Below are 16,980 nucleotides of genomic sequence, written 5' to 3'. Positions count from 1 at the left end.
GTGCAGTGACCCACGTTACCTGTTTCCTCTGCCTCCTTACTACACACAACCTAGCAAATGCCCGCCTCTAGGTTAAAGGAGGCAGGCTCCACCCAGCCCTTCCCAACTAGAAAGAAAGGACAGTCATTCTACAGTCACCACCCGGAGCCAGCAGCCAAAGCCCCAGACCCCGACAGCCCGGCAAAGCACCCCGCCAGGGTGCTGACACGCAGGGAGCGCAGCCAGAAGAGGTCCCATCTCGCGGGGAGGGCGAAAGAACCCACACCCTGGCCCCAGGCGGCGTCCTAAGGAAACTGCCGGGAATCAGACGGATGCAAGTCCTATTTTAAAACTCCGGCAGATTTTTTCCTGTCCTTGAAAACTGAGTGCCGTCCTGTATTCCCAGCAGCTAGAGAGGCTGAGAAGGAAAAGGGAGGGGGGGGGGGGCTTTCGGGGAAGCCCGAGTGATTAAGTCCCTCTGGGTCCTAAGGAGAGTAGTCACCTTACAGCGTCAACCGCACAGCTTCGGGGCCCCCCTAAATTTAGGGGCCAACTAGGCAGGCTCCGGCGCCAGACACCGGGGCTGGTGGAAAGGGACCGAGAAAAGACATAAAGAGTTAGAAACAACGCTCTCTCCAGACTTCATCAGGCTCTCTCTCACCTGTGCAAACATCCACAGCATAAGCTGGGAGACCCCACGGAGGTACTTGATTAAAACAACCATTTCTGGTGGAAAGGAGGGACGGGGGAGCAGGTTTGGAGAAGAATAAAAGTTATCCAATTAGTCTATGTGCAAACCTCCCAATAGCAGCTGCGTGAGGAGTAACCTCAGAGATGAGATGATTCCTCCTGGGAGAAACAGAGCTCGCGCACTTGCATAAACACACACACACACACACACACACACGCATGCACACAAACACACGCCTCCCGGTCTTACCTTGGTAGTCAGTTGTGCTTCCCCAGAAAGCGCTGCTGGCGCTCACACACCTGCCTGGACTATTTCCTCCAGAGACAAAAGTTAGCGTTGGAGAAAAAACTTCCAGGGTGCAAGCCCCAGCTCTGGTCCCCAAAGAGGAGGGGCGCCAAGCCTTAATGCTCTGGTCTCCGAACTTCTTCGAACTCGGGGCAGCAACAGTAGCTCCCTCGGTGAAGTAGGATCCCGCAGAAAGAGGGAGGGAGAGGGGCAGAGGGTCTTGGCCCCGTAATCCCCGGCGGCACCACCAGCAACAGCCCCGCACAAGTTTGGCGGCTCTACCCCGCGCCCCCCGGGTGCGTCCTTCCCCCAGCTTCTGCAAACCTCAAGCCTGGAGCAGGGAGTGGAGTGTTTTAATTATATAGCGACCTCAGCCGCGACCTCCCCTCGATATTGTGTCCCCCTCTCCCTACAGCCCCCTCCCCTCTCTCGCTCTGCCTGTCAGTCCACAGGCGCCGGGCTCTCTGAGTGGCCAGGCCCGCGTGCCAAGGAAACCCGGCTGGCTCGAGCCCACCCCCTGGGCGCGCGCCCGGCCCTCCTCCTCTTCCCCGCTCCGCCCCTACTTGGTCCGGCTCCCTTAGGCCCCGCGCGCACACGCTCCTGACTCTCGGGCAGCAGCTCCGCGCGCGGGCACACCCCCCTGACCACACTGTTTCGCCTGGCGCTTCCGGGGGACTGGAACCGACCTTGCCTTAAAGGGACCACGCCGCCAACTTAGCCTCCTCTCGGCTCCGCCCCCAGCTGTCCTGGGTTGGAGATAAAAGCTGCGGATGGAACTCGGAGCTAGAGTCAAATCCTAGGACTTAATCACGTGCTATATTCCTTGTTTGGGGGAGGGTTGGTATCGACTCCTCTTCGGTTGCTTCTTTCTCTACCTCGGCCTTCAATCTCCAAATGCTAGACCTTCCTTTGTATCCTCTTAGAGAAGGATACAAAGGTGCATCTCAAGTCAGGTGTGTACAGAAGATAACAGCCTTAATCTGCCATCTGGGGTTGGCCTAACTCCCCTTTGTCAATCTGCTCCTAACCCCCACCATTAAAAAGCATTTACTGAACATCCACAGTGACCAGACGCACAGTCTCTCTGTCTCTCTTTGTCTCTCTATCTGTCCCTCTGGCTCTTCTCTCTCAGAGAGAGGGAAAGACGAACTGTTGCTACCCTCGAGAAGCTTAAAATATGCAACTGCACACACATGCAAACTTTGGAACTTGTCCAAGACATCGTACAAATAACTGAAAATTAATATACTGTACTAAAAAGTCCAGCTTTCACCAGGCTCAGAACTGCCTAATAGTATTTGTTAATTGCAAAATAAACATATCTTCGGATTCCCTGTCAGGGCTGAGTGACTTGGGCAGTATTTTACACCTTTGATGAGAAAGGGGAATAAAAGGGGCAGCTGGCAAAAGTTGCTCCCACTTAACCTGTACAGACCAGAGGCATGTGAATAATTAACACAGCTTGGAGGACGTGATCTTCCACTAGTCAGTAATTAATCCTTGTAAATTTTAGAGGGTCTGCCTAAAGTTTGTCTTGTATTTGTAAGGTCTCTGATAGTATTTTGTAAACATCCTTCCTCAAACTCCTGGTCTCCCAGTCCATCAACCTCCTTCACTCCCATGATTGACACTTCACTCCCACTGGAGTGAACTAAAACCTACTGGAAACATTATGCACTTGATGGAACAATCATTTATATTTCAGCTTTCAGGATCCAGAACTCTGAAATTCTCTGACCATAGTCTTTTTTCCCCTTCCATCTCTTCCCATACCTCATGCCTCCTCAAGTTATTCTTGGCTGGCCTCTTGTCACTCCATTAGGTCTTCTATGGCTTCTCTTCCCTCCCTTCCTAAATAAGGCTTTATAACTTTGTGCTGTCCTGCATCCCCAAATTCCTTACCCATTGACATACCGCTTCCTTGGCTTTCCTAGCTCCTGCCCCTTCTCCAGGGTCATATATCCTAGTTGACTGGATCCACTACAAATTTATCTAATCTCCACTGGAGCTTCCTTGTTCCTCTTAAATTCTTTTCATCTTCCCTGGTAGACTATTATCTTGATTCTCACCTTCTGTTCCAAACCTAATTTCCTCAGAAGTCACTTAGATGACTTCTCCCCCATCACTCTCCTCAAACTTTATCTAGAAAACAGAAACCATCCATTGTGAGTTCTACACTTCACAAAATTTTAACATTACCCCATTCTCTCCTCCTTTGTTCCAGTCTCTGAAAAAGAGGGGATCTTTTACTTTTTAAAATTTTGCTTTCATTTAAAAAACTTTTTTGTTACATTTTGAGTTCCCAGTTGTCTCCCTCCCTCTCTCCCAACCCTACATTAGAGAAGGCCAGCCTGATACTATAAACAAATTAGGGGAGCAAGGAATAGTTTATCTGTCAGATTTATGGAGAATGGAAGAATTTATAACCAAACAAGAGATAGAGAACATTATGAAATATAAAATGGATAATTTTGATTACATCAAATTGAAAAGTTTTTGTACAAACAAAGCCAATGCAACCAAGATTAGTTGGGAAGCAGAAAACTGGAATAGAATTTTTACAACTCTAATGAAGGCCTCATTTCTAAAATATATAGAGAACTGAGTCAAATTTACAAGAATACAAGGGATCCCCCAATTAATAAATGGTCAAAGGATACAAACAGAAAGTTTTCAGAGGAAGAAATTAAAGCTATCTATAGTCACATGAAAAAAATACTCGAAATCACTATTTATTAGAGAGGTGCAAATCAAAACAACTCTGAGGGACCATTATCACACCTATCAGATTGGCTAATATGACAAAACAGGAAAATGATAAATGTTGGAGAAGATATGGGAAAGTTGGAACACTAATTCATTGTTGGTAGAGCTGTGATCTGATCCAATCATTCTGGAGAGCAATTTGGAACTATGCCCAAAGGGCTATAAAAATGTGCATACCCTTGACCCAGCAATACCCCTTCTAGGGCTATATCCCAAGAGATCATAAAAATGGGAAAAGGACCCACATGTACAAAAATATTTATAGCATCTCTCTTTGTGGTGGTCAAGAACTGGAAATTGAGGGAATGCCCCTCAATTGGGGAATGGCTGAAGTTGTGGTATATGAATGTAATGGAATACTATTGTGCTGTAAGAAATGAACAGGCAGACTTCAGAAAAACCTGGAAAGAGTTATATGAACTGATGCTGAGTGAAGTGAGCAGAACCAGGAGAACATTGTACACAGTAACAGCCACAGTCTTTGATGATTGATTTTTCATAGACTTGGTCCTTCTCAGCAATGCAAGGACCCAAAACAATTCCAAAGGACTCATGATGGAAAATGCCATCCACATCCACAGAAAGAACTATGGAATCTGAATGCAGAGGGAAGCAGGCTATTTTCTTTTTTTTTTTGTTCGTTTTGTTTTTTCTTTCTCATGGTTCCTCTCATTCATTATAATTCTTCTATACAACATGACTAATGTGAAAATGTTTAATAGGCATGTATATGTAGAGCCTATATCAGATTGCAGGCCATCTTGGGGAGGGAGGGGGAAAAGTTTTAAACTTATAGAAATAAATGTTGAAAATAAAATAAATAAATTTTCAAAAAAGGCCAACATTTGATGCAGATATATATAGATATGTATGATATATATATGTAATACATACTTTATATATAATACATACTTCCATATCTTTTTATTTTGACATCACCTATTTTCCCCACTGCATCCTGCCCTTCTCCCAGAGCATACTCCCAGCGGAAAGGGACTCCCAAGTCTAGGAAGTATCTGACCCTCAAAGGCAGAAAGTGTTTTGTAACAACTATTTTAAGTTTTAGTTTACTGTCCCCAGGCGCCAAGTGAGTGGAGATGTTTCATGTTCTACAATCATGTTTAGTCATTGCAGTGATTTCTGATTGTTTGTAACCCATTTGAAGTTTTCTTCACAAAAATATCAGAGTGATTTACCATTTCCTTCTCCAGCTCATTTTGCAGATGAGGAAACTAAACAGGGTTAAATAACTCGCCCAGGTTCACACAGCTACTAAGTGTCTGAGGCTGGATTTGTACACATGAAGACAAGTCTTTCTGATTCCAAGCCTGGTGAGCTACCTACTTCACCACCTAGACCCTCTACAAAAAGGTTCACATCTTCAAAAAAAGCAGGAATTGGGATCTTTACTTCTTCTTTGGGGCCAACCTTGATCATTACAAGCTCAGCTCAATTGTCACATCCTCTACATGTAGTTTTTCCTAATCACTGAGCTGCTAGTACCTCTCTCCTGAAACAACCATGGATTCATTTTGTTTCTATGTTTTATATATGTACCTATCTACTCCCCTGTTAAAATATAAGCCCACTTAGGGTAGTGAATATTTCCACTTTTGTCTTGGTACTTAGCATAGTGTCAAGCACATGTGAGATATAAAATAAATGCTTGTTTGATCATAATCAAGCTGTCTATTAAATGATCTTTTCTTTGCCCATGATAAGCAGATGCAGACTGTACGTCTAATTTTATTGTTGTTAATAAGGAAGCTGTCCTGAGGGTAGTGACTAAGATTAGGTTCCACCTTTTGCAGTCTTCTTCTGTGGTTTGACTCTAGTCTGTCTTGGCAGTTGGTCTAGGGTTTCCAACCATGGCTGGGGCTCAGAGGCTACCCTGCCTTTGAGGGCTTTCTTCTGCTTTTGTAGGGTTTGAGATTGCCCCTAAGCAGAATTCTGCTTGAGGATTTCTTTCATTTGCCCCTGGACTTTCAAGTTGCACTGTCTGTGGGACCAGATTAATTTTGTGCTGTCCTTTCCATCCACCATTCTGATAGGTTGTTTTTTTTTTTTGTCTCTCTCTCTCTCTCTCTCTCTCTCTCACCCTGGGGTATTGTAGCGGCAAGCACCCCAAGCACATCCTCAGGGTTTGCTGCCCATACAGGTTCTTGGATCTGCTTTGTTAAAGGAAAGCAACTCAAAATGGGTTAACAAGCTTACTTTAATCAGTCAGATGTATATCTTTTACCTTGTTGGGGGGGGAAAAGGTCAGCACCCTGAACTTCAAAGTATACAGGCAGAATTATCAAGACAGAAACAGATCAAGTAGACAGATTTCCAAACTGTCCAACCATTACATCCATATCCAGTCAATATCTGGGTTTCCACATCTGGGTTTTTCGGGGGGGGGGGGGCCCTGGACAACGACTTCCCAGAATACAGATCAAATCACAGAACACTTCTCAAAGCGAGCCCCCAAAACAAAGCTACACATCAGGGCTTATATAGCCTTCTCCTGGCTCAGAGAATGTAACAACCTTTTGGACCCACTGGCCAATCAAGAAGTATCTACTGAAAAACAAGCCTCCCACCCCAGGCTTCAGGTGCACTTTAGCCTAGGGGCAGGGAAGATCTTCCAAATTTGCATTCCCATTACAGGTATCTTTTTCTCATGCAAAAGTTTATTTATTCCTTCAGTCATTCTCTGTTTTCTGCCTCTTTGCAGCTCTTCTTCGGTGCTCAGGCTGCCCCTTCCCCTGGGGGGTTAGCCCCTACTCAGCACTTCTTGGTTTGTGGGGGAAGGAGGAACCTTGGCACCCCCACCCCCCTTCCTTTCCCAGCTTGATCCCCTGCCTTCCCCCTGGGGAAGGAGGAGAAGATCTGGATAAAGACCCTTGTGACCAAGAAGAGGACTATGGCCCTGGAGAAGAGAGTCTGGATGACTCGGGAATCACTAGAGCATACAGTCCCCAGCCTGGCACTTCTCCAGCCTCTCAGCTCCACAGGGACCAAATTCAGCCACCAAATGCTATGCTTCACCTTGGTCAGCAGCTTCTCAGGGATCAGACACCAGTTCTCACCCAGAACCTGGAAGAGGAGAGACAGCCTGCACCCTGGGAGCCCGGCTATGAAAGGACAGGGAATTCTGGATCTGGTAACTCATTCTCCTTCAGAACCATCTGGCATCCATTCTTCTGTGCCTTGTTTGATGGTCAGGGCCATGACATCCAATCTCTAGCTCCACCTGAAGTAGAGGGAAATAGAGAGAGCTCCCAGAGTGATAAAGGAACTCTACTAGGTTGCCTGGCTATCTGCTCTGAAGATTTCTTTTTCTCCCACCCTCTCTTGCCTTCCATTACTCAGATTCCCCTTGGCCTGTCCCAACCTCCCCAACAGATTCTGAGGAGATCTAGGAAGCTTCTTGCCCCACCCCCCATAATGTCAGTCTAGACACAGCCATCCGAAGACCCCATCTTGACCTGGCAGTGTGGTCCAGAGATAACAGCTGTTACCTCTCTGCTTGAAATGAGCCGAAGAGAGACTGAATCCACCCCCACTCCAGTGTCCTCCCTATCCCCACCCACTCTGTAGCCCACCTAGCCAAAGGTGGATTCTATCATCTCATCCCCATCCTATCCCTCCCTGTCATACTTCTTGAAGCTGAGGAAGGCTACCTCTTCCTCCATCTCTTATTGCTATATCACAATATTGGGAGTGAATAACAAGAACTCCCTCTTCCTCTCCCCTTTTGCTGTATTTGGTGTTGCTGTGGGCTGAATAAAGAGGGTAATGTGTACTCAAAAAAAGAGTTTATTCATTCTAAAATAAGAAACATGTAAATAACAATAGAATTAGGGAGTTGAAATCCAAGGACCAATTCTACCACAGTCCTGCCCAGCCTGTGTCAGTCCCAGGGTCTGCTTCCCAGTTGAACATGTGAACCTAGAGGACTCAGATACACCTAGAAAACCAGTGAGAAGGGTGAAGCCCCACAATGGGGGACAGAAGGAGGGATGTCTAGAGCAGCCACTAACTTTCTCTGTCAGGCTCAACAAATGCAAAAGAGTGGGTGGGTCGGTAGGTGGGGATGGAGGAGAGGTGTGGTGACAAAGCTCACATGCTGTCTTTAACAGGTTTGCTCATCTGATGGTGTATTTGTCCCTCTTTCTCTGGGTCATATGGCTCCCAGCGGCTGGCTGGGAAAATGTGCTTGCTCTTCTCATACCAACTCCTCAGCACCACCTTTCCTGTGTGTGACTCATCCTTCTCTACTATGGCATTACTGAGCAGCCGAACGTCGTCATGGACATCAAAGTTAAAGAGCGGGCCACTCTTCCCTCTGGCTTTGGTGACAATGAAGTCATAGAAGCTGTGATGATGAGGTATAATCAGATCCTCCTTAATGTACATGAGCTGCTCCACTCTGGCTGACCTCAGCTCACTGAAGTCCTTCCGAAGGATCTCCAGGGCCTTCTGCAGGAACTGCTGCACCGTGTTCCCCTTCTTCATCTTCACGGTCCTTCGGTGGCCAGAGCCATCCCAGTAACTAAATGTGATTTCAATCTCTTCCCTCTTGATCTTCTCCTGCTTGGCCTCCCATTCCTGCCGAAGTTCCTCTCGGAGCCTATTTTCCTCCTCCTCTGGGTCAAGGTCAGGAAGAAAGCTTGTGTCTACATCTGGGTTCTTCCCTAACTTTCTCTTCTTCCAAGAGATCCCTTCTCCACTCAGCCTGTTAACTCTCCCCAGGTGGGAAGCGAGTCTATTCTTGTTCCCGTCTACACTGCCTTCCCTGTCTAGACATTCCCCCTCCCTCTCTTCCTCAGGCTCCTCTTCCTCCTCCAGGGAGAAGGACAGGCTGGAGATTTTCCGCTTCTCTTCCTTCTTGCGTTCCTTCTCTCGAAGCTTCTCCAGCTTGAGCTGCAGTTCTCTGGACTGTTCCTTCTTGGCCAGCTGCTTCTCCCGCTCCCTCACCAGCTCTTCCTGCTTGGCCCTTCATGTCATTCAGGGTCACCAGACCCACGGTGCTGGACTTGAGCTCGGCCTCCACCGTGTCGTAATGAGCCGAGAACTTCTTGTCGATGTTGGACTTCATGATGTTCTCCTCGGCGATCCGCTGCTTCATCTGCTCCATCTGCTCGCGCTGCTTCTCCCGCTTCTTCATGAGCTGCATGCCGCGGCCTGCCTCACTCACCGCACCCTTGAACTGATGAGCCATGGCAGGCGAGGCCCCCGGCGGCCAGGCCGGACAGCAGAGAAAGAAGGCTGGGCTGCGCCAGCGCGGCTTATAGGCCCGCTGTGACGTCATCACGCTGCCGGGTCAGCACCGCATGAGGAGGAGGGAGAGGGGGAGGGGTGGAGCAGCAGCCGCAGCATCAAAAGAAGCAGCCGGTGCAGAAGCAAAAAGAAGCAGAAACAGCAGGAAAAAGAAGCAGAAGAAGGAAGAGAAGCAGCAACAGCAGAAGCAGAGATGGTGTGGGTTCTTCTAGGAACTCACATTCTCCTTTCCTCCTTATGCTAAATTTTACTACAATCTGATCTCTCTCTTTTTTTCTTTTTTTGCTTTTTGGAGGGCAATTGGGGTTAAACGACTTGCCCAAGGTCACACGGCTAGTTTTTGTGTTGTGTCTGAGTGCAGATTTGAACTCAGGTCCTCTGTACTCCAGGGCCAGTGCTCTATTCACTGCACCACCTAGCCACCATACAATCTGCTCTTAAAAGAACTCGAGGTGCTTTCTTTCCTGTGATTGGATCTTCCTCTAGTTGAAAAGGGGCTGGCTAACACTCTTGAGGTATTCCAAGCTGGAGAGCTAGCAGCAGCAGCAGCAGCAGTAGAGTAAATTGCCTCTTATCGATGCAGGTCAGCATCTTCCCTACAGTTTATAGTATTAGAGTTGCTCTGAGTAGTGAGTAGTTAAGTGACTCCTCCAGGGTCACACAGCCCAGTGTGTCACACAGTCAGTGTCATAACAGAGGTGAGAATCCAGGTGTCACCACCTCCATACCAGCTCTCTCTAAAACAAGACAAAACAAACAGCTCTCAGTCTTGTCCACTTCCCAAGGAGAGTAGCAAAGAAATTTGGAAGGGGATTATCAAGTGCTGAGAAAATCACAGACTTCATAAAAACATCCATGTACCTGCCGATACGGATCCCTCTCCCTCATCAATACTGACATTCACAATATAAATGAAAACAAAGGACAAAAGGAAGTTGCTCTTGAAACGGAAGTATCACACAACACTCCTTTCACTTTCAGTAACACCTGGAGCAGGAGGGGAGGAGGGAGCAGCCTGGTCAGATGCCTGATTGGAAAAGCCAGAGAGGGGAGTACATAGTTCTTGGCCATGTGGAAAGACAGTTCACTTCAAAGACTTAAAGAGACCAGGAAGCAAGATGAGGATGGGGGAGAGTCGCCCTTTGACTCTGATCTATCCTTGCTCAAACTCTGGCATTGCACAAGTGATGAATAATTTAGGAGGGATAGAAAAAAAAGCAGTTAAGAATTAGCCCAGTCAGTGAATAACAAACCAAGAAGCCATCAGAGGGAGGCTCAGAGGTTGCTGTCTGCTACAGAATGACAAGCAGAAACAGAGATCTTGAAAGCCATCTCCGACTTTCATGAGTTGAACATCTGGGAACTATGTTTTGTTGTCTTAATGCTTCCCCTTCCCCCATTACTGTGAGGCTACAGCAATTTAGATGTGTCCTTCCGAGGTGGCTAGGTGGTGCAGTGAATAGAACACCAGCCCTGGAATCAGGAGGACCTGAGTTCAAATGTGACCTCAGGCACTTAACACTTACTTAGCTGTGTGACTTTGGGCAAGTCACTTAACCCAATTGCCCTGCCCTCCCTACTTCAAAAAGAAAAAATAAAAGAATTGTGTCCTTCCTAGAACTCATTGGATTGTAGGAAACCTACATAATTGGGGGGTAATCTAGGTCTAGAAGAAATTGTGGTTATAATATTATATGGTGGGTGTTTTATTGTGTATTGCCTCAGTCTAAGAACATCTTACACAGTGCCCGTGCATATCTTTCAGTGTGTCTGGGATGTCAGTTCTGTTGTGCTCAGGTCATATAACCAAGACTCAGTGAAATACTCAGATTCATGAAGGAACAGAGGAAATGTGTGGAAGGTGGAGGCCCTAGAGTTAATTCTGGTTGTGTAAATGCACAATATCTCACCTCTTAGACTAAGAACATAAGTATAGTCACCTACACTGGAGGGTAGATTGTCACCCTATCTCTGCTAATCACATAGAACACCTTCTCTAGAGTAAGGTAAAGTACATAATGTCCAAGGTGAGCATGGAACTTCTCAGTTCCTAGTCTTTGGGGCAAATAGAGTCAAATTAGCAGCTAGAAATACCAGCTACTGTTAAAAAAAAAAAAAAAGAAAGGTGCCTCACAAATTCTTCTAGGAGAGACAATTAAGAATAAACATTATTCAAACATGCTCAAGGGCAACAAGAAACCTCCAATCATAGACTGAGAGCCTGAAGAGACCTTCCAAGTTATCTATTCCATCCCTCTCATTTTATAGTTGATGAAACTGAGGCAGATCTGTGGCAAGTAATTGTTTCACTTGGTGGTGCCCATGATTAATGTAGGGAAGGGGATCACTCCAAAGACTGTGGCAGCTTATATGCCAACATTTATTTCAGAGGATGAAGAAGTAAAGGAATTGTTTGTGGACCTTGACAAGACCTTCCAAACCAAACTGACATATGCCTCAGTTATTCAATGACTTCCATATGAAAATAGGTACATAGGAAGGCAGTGAAAAATATATTGGACAATATGATTTGAAGTAGGAAATGAAAGAGGTCAAAGACTTGTAAATTATTTAGAAGTGTCAGGATTATGTATCTGAATACTTCAAGAAAAATGTCAGAAGGCATTAGAAATTGCAAGTAATGAATATCCTCTCAAATGAAATTGATTACTGTATATTACGGCAGAAAGGAAACAATCGGTTGATGCCAAGGGTGCCATTTCAGAATCAGCTGCCTACATGCAGTCATATCATCAGCTTATTAGAATAAAGGTCAAAATTAACATCAAATTATAGGAAAGAATAAAGATGAAAAGAAGACATAAAATGCCACTATAACATCCACAACCTCAATTGATTTTTAAAAACTATGGTGCTCTGACAAATAGGAAAATGATAAAAGTAAAGATATTGACCCTGATACAATTTTGGAGAGAAGTTTAATCAATCTTGTAAAATAATCACCAAAACAAGGAAGCCAAAAAAGCACAGAAACCATTTCTACCAATAAGCACTTGTTCTCCTTGCCAAGCAGAAAGACCTGATAGCTAAGGGTAACACCATGTAAGAATATACATTTGCAAACTATTACTGAGCATGGAAGATCATGAACAATATCATCTCACAGATCTATGAAATATAAAGGGCAGGGGAAAGAACCTGCCATAAATGTATCATTAAGACCAAATTGAGTCATAGCACGAGCTTTTAAAGATAAAACTGGAAGAAAAATAACAAACAGAAGTAAAATAGAACAGTTTTTCCTGCAGTGATTAGTTTTCATTATCAATTAAAGTAGAACTGCCACATTAAGAAGTGGAAATGGTACTCAAGAAAACAAAGTCTTGAAAAGCAGATAATATGAATGAACTTAAGAAATATGAACATCATAAAACTGTGATGGAGGCAACATGATCTTTTAAGATACTTAGGGATTGATGGTTAAGATAGCTCAAAAAAGAGAAATTACAAAATAATGGGGAATAACCACTGAGAATATTACATTTTTACTTTCATAGGTCTTCAATCCCATTGACTTGGGTGCTCCCCCCCTTAGTGCAGATCACCACCCAAGGGTGCCTTCACATTCTGTACAATTCACGTCCCTCTCTTCTATACATTTGCCACAGCAGATCTAAGAAGAATTCAGTAGACCTTCTTCTAGATCACTTGACTTTGCATGGATATCAATGAGCCATTTTTTTCTGGTCATACATTTTTCTGATGGCATCCTTATGTCATAAGTGTCCTTGCAATTCCTCTTTGCACAGAAATTGTACATAGAGTATTAATAGTTTTAAAAAGCAACTGAAAAGACATTGATAACTATTGATATATGTTGCTACTTTTTCATGCCTATAAAATCTTTGAGAATGGTATGTGTATATTGAAGGTATCCTTGATGAAAACAAAGGGGAACAATCAGGCTTTTCCAGAAAATTCTCTACAGCAGACTATATGTTCACAGACAGACAATTTAGCAGAGATGTATAGAAAATGCACAGTTCTGCTCTGTTTATTGTTTACAAATAAGCTTTTGCCACAGGAATGCAAATGTAGTCTTGGGGAAATCTCATCCAACAAAAAAGGTCTATAGCATATGTTAAGTTCATACAAGATTCTTGGATTCCCTGTTCAATAACCCCCAGTGGCTCCAATATAAAATCACCTCCAGGATCAAATATGAAATTTTCTGTTTGGCTTTCAAAGTCTTTCATAACTTGGCCCCTTCCTGCCTCTTTATTCCCTTTCATGTACTCATATTCAGTGACACTGGTATCCTTCCTGTTCTACCAACATGACCCTCCATCTCTCAACTCTGGCCATTTTCACTGTCTATTCCCCTTACTGAAAACTCTCTCCCTTCTCATCTCTACTTCCTGAGTTTTATCAAGTCTTATTTCCTGCAAGAAACCTTTCTCAGTCCTCTTTAATATTAGCGCCTTCCCTCTGAGATTATCTCCAATTTATCACATACAGACATGTCTTGGAGGTATTGGAGGTTTGGTTCCAGACCCCCACAATAAAGCAAATATCACAATAAAATGGATCGTACAAATTTTTTTGTTTTCTCAGTGCATATAAAAGTTATGGTTATAGTATACATTTATTAATTGTTCAAAAGTATTATGTCTAAAAAACAATGTGCATACCTTAATTAAAAATACTTTATTGCTAAAAAATGCTGCTCATCATCTAAGCCTTCAGTGACTTGTATTCTTTTTGCCAGTAGAGGGTCTTGCCTAGATGTTGATGTCTGCTGATTGATCAGGGTGATGAATGCTTAAAGGTTGGGTTGGCTGTGGCAATTTTTTTTGTTTTTCCTTTTTTTTTTGGAGGGGGGAAGGTAGGGCAATTGGGTTGTGACTTACCCAAGGTCACACTGGCTAGTTTTTGTGTTAAGTGTCTGAGGCTGGATTTGAACTCAGGTCCTCCTGACTCCAGGGCCAGTGCTCTATTCACTGTGCCACCTAGTCACCCTGGCAATTTCTTAAAATAAAACAACACTGAAGTCTGACTCTTTCTTTCACTCTATGCTTAGAAGTCATTGTAGGGTTATTCATTGGACTAATTTCAATATTGTTGTGTCTCCGGAAATAGAGAGGCCAACGGAGAAGGAGAAAGATGAGGAATGATGATGAAACAGTCAGAACACATATAACATTTATTGACTAAGTTTCTATCTTATATGGGTGTTGGTTTACTGTGCTACTAACCAATTACAATAACAACATCAAAAATCATTGATCAGAGACCACCATGATAGATACAATAATAATGAAAAAGTCTGAAATATTGCAAGAAGCACCAAAATGTATCACAGAGACATGATGTGAGCACATGCTGTTGGAAGGAGAATGGTGCCAAAAATACTTCATCAACCCAGCATTGCCACAAACCTTCAATTTGTTTTCTTTAAAGCAATTTCTGCGAAGCACAATAAATCCAAGTGCAATAAAACAAGGTATACCTGCATACAAATGTGTGTACATATAAAATATATGTGACAAATTATGTTTGTACATAGTTATTTCACATTAGACTGTGAGCTCCTCGAGAGCAAGGATTATTTTTGTTTTGTTTTGACTTTCTTGGTATCTCCAGTGTTTAGCACAGTGCCTGGAAAATAATAAGTGCTTAATAAAGGCTTCTTGACTTGACTTGGAAAAGTCAAATCAAAATGCTTTCTACAGATAGTGAAATTCTCCAGATGTTTCTGCTGTATATGCTGCTGTTAAGCCAGAAAACTGCAGTGCTGTCTTGAACAGATTAAAGGCCATTCAAAAGGGATCAGTCTAGTTATCCACATGGGAAACACCAAGTGGACGAAGAATGTTATATTGCCCTTGTCCATAATATAATATATAGTTGGATGGATAGTCCATTGACTTAGTTCATCAGGACACACATCTGGGACTATGGACAGCCAAATGAAAAAGAAGTGAATTGCATTTAGGAATCTGAATAGAGCTTTTATTTATCCCAAGGTACTTCTTGTCAACTGAATCTAGTTTTTGAAGACTAGCTTGGGTGATTCTATATGGCTATGGCTATGAACCATGGGAAAACTATGATTCCTGAAGAAACAAATTGGAAGTGGTCCTAAGGTAATAAAGGTGCATGATGGGTAGAAGTAGTCTTCAGCATGTTGATAACAATGGCTTCTGCATGGGAAGTGGTGTAAAAGAAAATGATATGCATGAAGAAAAAGAGGTACTCTAGTCACAGAGCAATCCAGAAGGATAACAGATGGATAAACTTATTGGTCCTGCATTGTACTGGAATCCATTAAATATTAGAATACCCAGAAGAAGTCCGTTAGCATGTTCTACAAATATCCTATGGAAGATTTAGTGAAAGACATTGGCAACCTTTCTCACGGGATGAGAAAGCATGGAGAGGTTGAGATCAGCCGCATGAAGAAGCAGTAAAACTCATGTAATTACAGGTTTCTCAATGAATCGATCAGTGTAAGCATTGAAACCACAGGACATTGCTTCAATGGCAGGAATCTGGATATATTCCTCCAAATCTTTAGAAATGGATGGTTTCATGCATGGACTATGAACATCAACAACAATTCCATTTATATAACACTTTTTAAAAAGTTTGTAAGGTTGATAATATGGATTTTTGTTTGTTTGTTTGTTTTATGGTCTAGTCCTTACCATTAAATCCTTTTCTATTGTCCTAAAAAATAAAAAAGAGCAATTAGGTGCACAGTGGATAGAGCACAGGGCCTGGCATCAGAAAGACTCATTTTCCAGGGTTCAAATGCAGCCTTGGACATTTAGTAGCTGTGCAACACTGGGCAAGTCTTTTTGCCTTAGTTCCCTCACCTGTAAAATGAACTGGAGAAAGGAATGGCAAACCACTCCAGTATCTCTGCCAAAAAAATCTCAAATAGTGTTATGAGGAGTTGGACATGTCCAAAAAGACTGAACATCAAGAAGGGACTAAAAAATTATGCTACAAAAAATTTCATGAAAATTAAAAGCATGAGGCAAAGTTATAAAGTGGGATGATTTATTTTAAAATAAATATGCCAGAATTTACAAATTTCAATGAGTGCTCTCACTTTGGGGTGCTGCCCATGTATGCTAAGGAAGCTGCCTTTACTCAGAACATTTCTGGAAATCTTGGAGTTGCCTGCAGTGTCTGTAGCAGATTCTTGTGAGTACCCCCAATAGGGGCTAATCTTTGACTTTTAAGGGTGGACTGATTTTTGGAAACAGAAAAAAGTAATTTGGGGGTGGTTAGGTGGTGCAGTGAATAGAGCACCAGCCCTGAAGTCAGGAGGACCTGAGTTCAAATTTGGCCTTAGGCGCTTAACACAAAAACTAGCCACGTGACCTTGGACAAGTCACTTAACTCCAATTGCCCTCCAAAAAGAAAAAAGTCATTTGAAACCAAGTCCTGTGAATTAAGTAGGTGATCAAGCTGAGCAGCTTAGGAAGCTGGCTTTCCATTATAAACAACACTCCATCTCTTGACTGTGGGCATTTTCACTGTCTGTCTTCAATGCTTGGAATCTCTGCTCCCTCTTCTCTACTTTCTAGCTTTGCTGGCTTCCTTCAAGCCTCAGCTAAAGTCCCACCTTCTGCAAGAAGCCTTTCCCAGTCCTCCTTAACCCTTGCACTTTCTCTCTAAGAAAGTCTCCAGTTTATCCTGTATTTCCCTTGTTGGCACATAGCTGCTTGTACGTTATCTCCTCCATTAGACTGTGAGTTCCTGGAGAGTAGCGGACTGTTTTTTGCGTCTCTTTATATCCTCCATGCTTTGCACACAGTAGGCACTTAATGGTAGTTCCCCTGCCAAAGGGTTCCCCAATCCAAGGGTTCTTGGTCTGTCTATGGATGATGATCAGTGGTTGCTGTTGGTGGTGGCAAGGATTGGGAGTCCATTATCCACAGTGGTTGCTCTCCTCATTGATGGCTGCAGGGGATGGGATAGATGCAGGGGGCATTGCTTGGGTTCTCTGTCAGGGCGGT

The 16,980-nt window shown here is 43.7% G+C and overlaps 1 protein-coding gene and 2 pseudogenes across 7 annotated transcripts in view; 1 reads left to right on the top strand and 2 right to left on the bottom strand.

The window, feature by feature from the left end:
• The window catches only part of SVIL (supervillin), a 267,203-nt gene extending 265,090 nt beyond the window's left edge, over positions 1–2,113 (bottom strand). For 2 of the 7 annotated variants that reach the window (XM_069086412.1, XM_069086418.1), the window contains exon 1: positions 920–1,592. The gene's annotated coding sequence lies outside the window, so the exon portion shown is untranslated. Of the gene's footprint in view, positions 4–640; positions 891–919; positions 1,593–1,641 lie in introns of those variants that run through there. The other 5 variants (XM_069086417.1, XM_069086413.1, XM_069086415.1 and 2 more) reach the window with 4 other exon arrangements.
• Positions 1–7,416, top strand: part of LOC138159835 (uncharacterized) — a 14,776-nt pseudogene extending 7,360 nt beyond the window's left edge.
• A 438-nt stretch (positions 7,417–7,854) lies between these two features.
• LOC138159786 (protein FAM50A-like) lies at positions 7,855–8,930 on the bottom strand (annotated as a pseudogene).
• Between the last annotated feature and the right edge of the window lie 8,050 nt (positions 8,931–16,980).

The sequence above is a fragment of the Petaurus breviceps genome, unplaced genomic scaffold (genome assembly GCF_028583685.1).
Source record: "Petaurus breviceps papuanus isolate PSGF00001 unplaced genomic scaffold, PetGlider_PUasm1.0 178, whole genome shotgun sequence".
NCBI lineage: Eukaryota > Metazoa > Chordata > Mammalia > Diprotodontia > Petauridae > Petaurus > Petaurus breviceps.
The sequence above is the reverse complement of the archived record's forward strand: the minus strand, read 5'-3'. Positions and strand labels throughout refer to the sequence as shown.